At 64.0% G+C, this 6626-nt stretch overlaps 1 long non-coding RNA gene across 1 annotated transcript; it reads left to right on the top strand.

Moving 5' to 3' along the window:
• Positions 1 to 3697: 3697 nt before the first annotated feature.
• LOC122707736 lies at positions 3698 to 6278 on the top strand. The gene is made up of 5 exons (XR_006344896.1): positions 3698 to 5001; positions 5090 to 5212; positions 5293 to 5406; positions 5491 to 5619; positions 5705 to 6278. It is a non-coding gene; the product is annotated as an uncharacterized LOC122707736 (long non-coding RNA).
• Positions 6279 to 6626: the final 348 nt, after the last annotated feature.

Genomic DNA, 6626 nt, shown 5'->3' with positions numbered 1-6626 from the left:
ACACACACACCCCCACACACACACACACGCACACCCGCCTCCCCGCCGAAGTCCCAAGGCGTAGGACCTATGTCATGTCTTCTCGGCAGGAGGATGGCAGCCTGTGCCACCAAAACCTGGACTTGTGCTTCCAGTCCAGCCTACTGCCTCCCCAGACAGTCCTCCCAAATTCTGGGTCTTTTATTGAGCCGCATCCGCCTTCAATAGGAACAGGAGACCCTAATAGCCGGTCATTAGCATCTCCATGCCGTTCACTGAAATGCTAAAGGTCTGGGCGTGTTGCTGCCTCTGGGCTCAGCCGTGGCGGGTCTGCGGTTCGCCAGAGTACCCCATCAATGTGAGCTGTAATAGGCACCCTAGTGTCCCGGGGTCCTTAACTGGTGGGGATCTGGGCTGGGCAAGCATTCTCAGAAGCTGGTCATTTCTCCACACCATACTCTGGGACCCACGTGAGACCTTGGAGGTGCATTTCCCAACTGACAGGGCCCCCTGGGTCTGCTCTGGAGCCCATGCGCTGTTGAGTGTGGGCCCCACTGCACCCTAGAGTCATGGCCCCAGGTCACCAAGGCGGAGGACAAGTGGGGCTGGGGGAATAAAGGGCCTTATATCCAGGGGTGACAGGGACCTGATGGGAAGCCTGGGTGGGGAACTGCCCTAGCTCCAGAAGGACCCTTTATGCACCAGACCACTGGTGACACAGTGCGCAGGGCAGAGGATCCCAGGGTCCTTGCTGCTGTATCAGGGGCCACCTCCCTAGCTGGTCTCACCCCAAATAGGGCTGAGTGGTTGTGGGTGTGGAGACAGAAGCAGCCGCGAGGCGGCAGTGCAGGCTCACACATCACCACCCAAGGTGGCCGCGGTGGGGTCTGCCCACCACGCAATCTGCCCGCGTGGCATCCCGGGTCCACCCAGGCTGGATACTGCAATGGTCCACAAGGGTCATCAGGGAGATGGGACGCTTGTCCGAGCTACCCCGTGTCACCCCAAGTCAGCCTGGGCTGCACTGTTGAAGGTGGGAGAGGAGACAGAGCACTCGGGGACAATGAGGGGTCCCCATACCTGGGGCGACGCGGAGCTGAGTTCAGAGAGAGACTCTTTCTATGGGACTTTCGGCAGCCCTGGGTGCTGGGCACCGCCTTGCTAAGGGCAGGAGGATTTCGGGGGTCTTCTCTCTTCGTCTTGGGCCGCCCCAATAGACCCATCAGAGTCCTTGAACAGAGCCCAGGGTTGCGGATGTGGGGATAGAAGTGGCCGCGAGGCGGCAGTGCGGGCTCACACATCAGCAGAGGGGGTTCGCCCACGCGGCGGCCCGGGTCCGTGCGCGCCCGGCCAGAGACTTTGATGGTCTGCACAAGTCATATCACGGCGACCCATGAGGGCCATAGAGGGAACAGGCACTCACCTGAGCCACCTAAGGGGCCAGGTCGGGCCACACGTCAGCTTCAGCCACAGGTCCCTCTCCCCCCAACCTCCACTGAAGTCTCATGGTGTGGGACTGAAGTGACATTTCCCTGGCATGAGAAGGGCAGCCTGTGCCGCTAAAACCTGGACTTTGTGCTTCTAGCCCAGTGTACTGTCTGCCCCCGTCCCCACCCCCACCCCAGAGAGACCTCCCAAACTCTGGATCTGTTATTGAGCTGCATCTGCCTTCAAGGGGAGCCTCCACCCCTAACAGTCGGTCATTAGCATCTCCATGCAGCTCGGCTGTTTGAAATGCTAAAGGTCTGGGCGTGCCGCTGCCGCTGCCGCTGGGTTCAGCCACGGCTGGTCTGCTGGTTGCCGGAGCACTGCCACCAAAGTGGGTTGCAGCAGGCACTCTAGTGCCCTGGGGTCATTACCGGTGGGGATCTGGGCTGGGCAGGCGTGCTCAGTGGCTGGTCATTTCTCCACGCCACACTCTGGGACCCTCACAGTCTCATGGTCGTGCGTTTCCTGACCGATGGAAGCCCCCTGAGTCTGCCCTGGAGCCTGTGTGCTGTTGGAAGTGGGCCCCACAGCACCCTAGAGACATGGCCTCCTGTGACCAAGGTGGGGGACAAGTGGGGACAGGGGACTAAAAGGTCTTGTGCTGGGGGTGACAGGGATCTGATGGGGAGCCTGGGTGAGGCACAGCCGTAGCTCTAGAGGGACCCCTCCTGCACCAGACCCCTGAGGGCACAGGGCCCCGGGCACTGCCTGCCCAAGGCAGAGGATCCCGGGGTCCTCCCTGCTGCACCAAGGGCCACCTCCCTGGCTGGTCGCCCCCCAAATAGGTCTGAGTGGCTGTAGGTGTGGAGACAGATGCGGCCGCGAGGCGGCAGTGCAAGGGCTAAAGTCACCGCCCGCGGCCGCTGTGCCTGAGGAATGATTACGGCCAAATGTGGGAGTCTGCCCACGGTAAAGTCTAGGGTTTTCTCACATAAATCTGACGGTTCACCCATGGCCAAGGCTGGGATTTTTCCACAGAGATCTGGGGGTTCACCCATGGTCAAAGCTAGAGTTTTCCCACAGAAATCTGGGGGTTCACCCATGGTCAAGGCTAAAGTTTTCCAATGTAAATCTGGGGGTTCACCCACAGCCATGGTTGGAGTTTTCTCACACAAATCTGGGGGTCCACCCACGGTCAAAGCTGGAACTTTCCCATGTAACTCTGTGAGCTCCCCCAAAGTGAAGGATAGAGTTTTCCCATGTAAATCTGGGGGTTCACCCATAGCAAAGGCTGGCCATCAGGCATGTCCAGGAGAGCAGGGTCATCCCAAGGCCCTAACTGAGGTGCACTCAGACATGGAGAGCTCTGGGTCCCTTGCTGGGGCATGCCCCCCACCTCATGGCCCCGTCACTGTAGACGTGGTGGCCAAACCCTCCAGACTGCTGGTTCCCAAAGACCCCCATGAGGCCTAGGTGGTAGCCCCAGGGATGGGGTGGCTGGGGGGCTCAAGGCTCTGGTCTTTGTCTGGACTCTGGATGTGGACCGCGGCTGCAGCCGGCAGGGAGGCTATCAGGCTCACTGCCCCGGCGCGCCTGCGAGCGCAGAGGACAGTGGCACGCCTGGCCCCGACGTGGGACTGGCCGTGGGGGCGACGGAACGGGGCTCCCCGGCCACGCCGGAGACCCTGCCCCACTCAGGGCGCGGTGCTCACAGCAGGCTCCATTGGCCAGATGGCCCTCAGGCGGGAGAGTCGGCCCCGCCAGCCCGCGAGACCCGGAGAACTTCCCTTGGCCGCCCTGAGCCCCGAGCCCCGCACCCCGCACCCCCACACCGCGGGCTCTGGAACCACGGTGTGGTCTCAGCCACAGCGGCAGCAAGAGGCGACTCTGAAGTCCCACGGGGCATCTGGCGGCTCCCGCCCAGACCTCTGTCCGGGGGCAGCGCGTGCCCCTGGGGGCTGGGCGGCAGCCGCCTGCAGGGACACGGTGGGGGGGGGGGCGCTCGGGAACAATGCCAGAGCCTCCCCACCGGATGCCAAAGGAGGGGTGTGGGGATGGCCCTCTTTGGAGAATTCCAGGATGGGTGAGGTACGTGCGCTGGACCGTCCCGGGTGGGGGCGGGCCTCGCGGGGGCCCCAACACGGTCCCTGTGCTGATTGGCTGGTCGGGCGGGGGCGGGGATGCTGGGCGGGGCCGCCTCCAGTTAGAAAAAGCCCGGGCTAGGGCCCGAGGAGCAGGGTGTGGGAGGGGGGTGGTGGGAGGGATGGGGGGGCACGGGGGAAACTGGGGAAGCGGGGGAGCGGAGGGGTAACCGGGGGAATATGGGGAAGTGGGGTGCAGGGAAGTTTGCGTGGGGTGGGCCAAGGATCACCTTGGACATCTGGAGCCTGGCAGGAGCGGACTCGTGAAGGGGCTGGCTTGGGGAGGGCCGCGGGGTGCCCGGGAGCCTTTTGGGGATCATTTTTTGCTCCCGGGCGCCCCGCAGGCCGGGCAACATCTGCGTGGGAGGGTAAAAGACCCAAGCTAGCAGCGTGGAGGAGAAGAGGGGGGAGCCAGGCATTCATCCCGGTCAATTTTGGTTTCAGGTCGTGGCGGCTGGTGGACAGGGGAGCTGCAGAGAGGCTCGCCCTGGAGCCGGGGCCGTGGAGGTGTCGCTGGCAGCCGTGGGCAGGGGAAGACAGCGCTCTGCCGGCCAGGTGAGTCCCCTTCTCCTCCCTGGGTCTTGCTCTCCTGGCCTCCTGCAGAAGGAGGTTTTGGAGAGCGAGGGCCAGAGAGGCGGAGAGGCTGGCCTCCCGGCAGAGCAGCAAGACGCAGGCTGGTGAGGAAGCACAGGTGATACCGTCTCAGGGGGAGCTGAGACAGAGCGGGCTGGGGGGCCGCAGGCCGCCCCAGGGGGCAAGGGCATTTCCAGAGAGTCAGGCGGGAGCTCAGGAGGCAGGGCTGCCAGCACGTGTAGGGGGCACCCAGGCCCCGGGGCGAGCAGGACAGGGCGGGGACTCAGGACAGAGGGGTTCCCAGCCGCCACTTCACCCACTGCAATTCATTTAGGAGCAGGTTACAGGAGCGGCTCCGGCCAGGCGTTCTCAGGCCTGAGCCGGAGCCTCGAGGGCTGGAGAGAGAGAGAAGGCAGCGCAGTGCGCGGGCAACCGCGGCGGGACGTCACCTGGGGGGCGGTGGCCGCAGGGACAGGCCCGGAGAGATACCCGCAGCAGGGAGGCTGCGCGGGCCCAGCCCGCGGACGCTAGCCCCACGCGGCACTGCGGCCTGGGGGCCACGCGGGAGGGCCCCAGTGCACTTAGGGACACTGGGGACACTTGACCCGAACCGCAGGCCCCTGGGACGGGCATTGATAGACAGGACAGCACCCAGGGGAGTCAAGGACATGGGCGAGACCAGGCTAGGCGGGGCGGGGGGGGTGGCGTGAGTGTGCATTCTCGGGGGAAGGGAGGTCAGGGCGCAGGCAGGGGCAAGGGGCCGGAGCCGGGCACCGAGCTGGTGGGAGGGGCACTGGACTTCGAGCTTGCGGCCAAGGCGGGCTTCTGCGGGCGATGACGGAGCGGGATCGGTGCCTCTGAGCTCGGACCAGAGACGATGGTGAGTGTCCAGCCCGCTGCCCTCCTGATGCCCTCGGCTGCCTCTGCCCACCCAGTCAGCACCCCCTCCCCTCTCTCCCTGCCCACAGCCACGTCTTAGTGGGGTGGTCGTGCCTGCCAGTCACGGAGGCCGGGCGGCCAGGACGTGCGCAGAGTGATATGATATGGTCCGGCGTGATGGAGAGAGTAGGTGGGACCGTCCAGCCTACCAGGTGAGTGCAGACACGGGCTGTGCCCCCCACCCCGGGCCCGCTGACCCACACTCAGCCTCACGGGTGCCTCTCTCCTGTAGAATACTGTCAGCTGGCCCCGCGAGGAGTCGGGATATCTCTGTTCTTTTAGTCTCCTGAAGGAGCAAACACAGTACTGCTGCTCTTCAGACTCCCAGAACCCTCAAGATGACAAGGTGAGAGGTCCCTGCCACACACGGGGCGGGGGGGGGGCGGCACGGGCCCCAGAGGTGGGCACTCACGCTCTCCTATCCCCGCAGAAATGGTGCTACCCAGCTCATGCCTGGGACTTGGAACATGGACTTCTTCAAGTCTTTCTAGCTCTGACTCGAGAATATGCTGCATTTTGGAACCACTATACACCTTAACTCAGGAATCAGCTCTGGAAGGTGCTTGCCTCTCGAAGCCCCCCCACGCCCCTCTGCCCAGCCTGTCCTGCCAGACCCGACCCTCACGCCTTGTCTCTGTCCGCAGGTTGATCTAAAGGAACGGACGGCCCACACCACCGGAAGAGCAGCCCCCGCGGCGACACCCACCCTGGCCCGGCGACTCCATCTCTGCGGCCAACCCCTGCCACAGCCCCAAGACCACCAACAGCCTCCCTCCCTCCTTTTCCTCCTTTTCTGTCTCTATTTTCTGATCTTCTCTCTGCTATCCTTTGCTCAGGAGACTCAGAGCGTTCAGAGCCCCGTTCTCCCCGTCCCTCTTGAATTAATTTGCACTAAAAGTCGTTTGCACTGGTTGGGGTTCTGGAGCCAGCCCTGGTCTCTGAGCGTGTGTAAGCGCGTGTGTGTGCCCACTGCTGAATGTGTAGGCCTCCTCGGCCCGTGCCCCCCACCCAGCACCCCGCCCACCCTCGGGGGTGTCTGGGAGGGGGCCCGACTGGGGGGCCCGAGTGTGAGGGGCCCCGCCTTCCCACACCTAGTCTGGAGGCTCCAAACATCAGGAGCACACCAAGCATTTCATTGTGTGTCCATCTCGCTCATGTCCCTCCCTGCCAGGGCCTCCCCAGAAGCCCTGGATTCATCAATAAACTCAGTTACAGGAATTTGTCTCAGGACTCTTGCATTTGAGATGAACGGGGAGGGGGCTGGGGGGAAAATGGGGCGAGGGAACACGAGAAGGCAATCGGGCCGCAAGGGGCCAGACACATGGGTGGGGACACACGGGTGGGGACACATGGGAGGGGAGGGGGACGGCCTGGAGCAGGAACACAGAGGGGGGGGCCTGTGGACTCGAGGGGTGGGCAATGAACGGGCTGGTGAGGGGTGGGCAATGAACGGGCTGGTGAGGGGTGGGCAATGAACAGGCTGGTGACACGGGGTGGGGTCCTGTGGCAGAGGCGGCCGAGGGGGCCGGGACTTCAGGGACCGCAGCAAGCAACACGTGGGGGCTG

This window comes from Cervus elaphus, chromosome 2 (assembly GCF_910594005.1).
Source record: "Cervus elaphus chromosome 2, mCerEla1.1, whole genome shotgun sequence".
Taxonomy (NCBI): Eukaryota; Metazoa; Chordata; class Mammalia; order Artiodactyla; family Cervidae; genus Cervus; species Cervus elaphus.
Note: the sequence above shows the minus strand (reverse complement) of the source record. Positions and strands in the feature narration are given on the sequence as shown.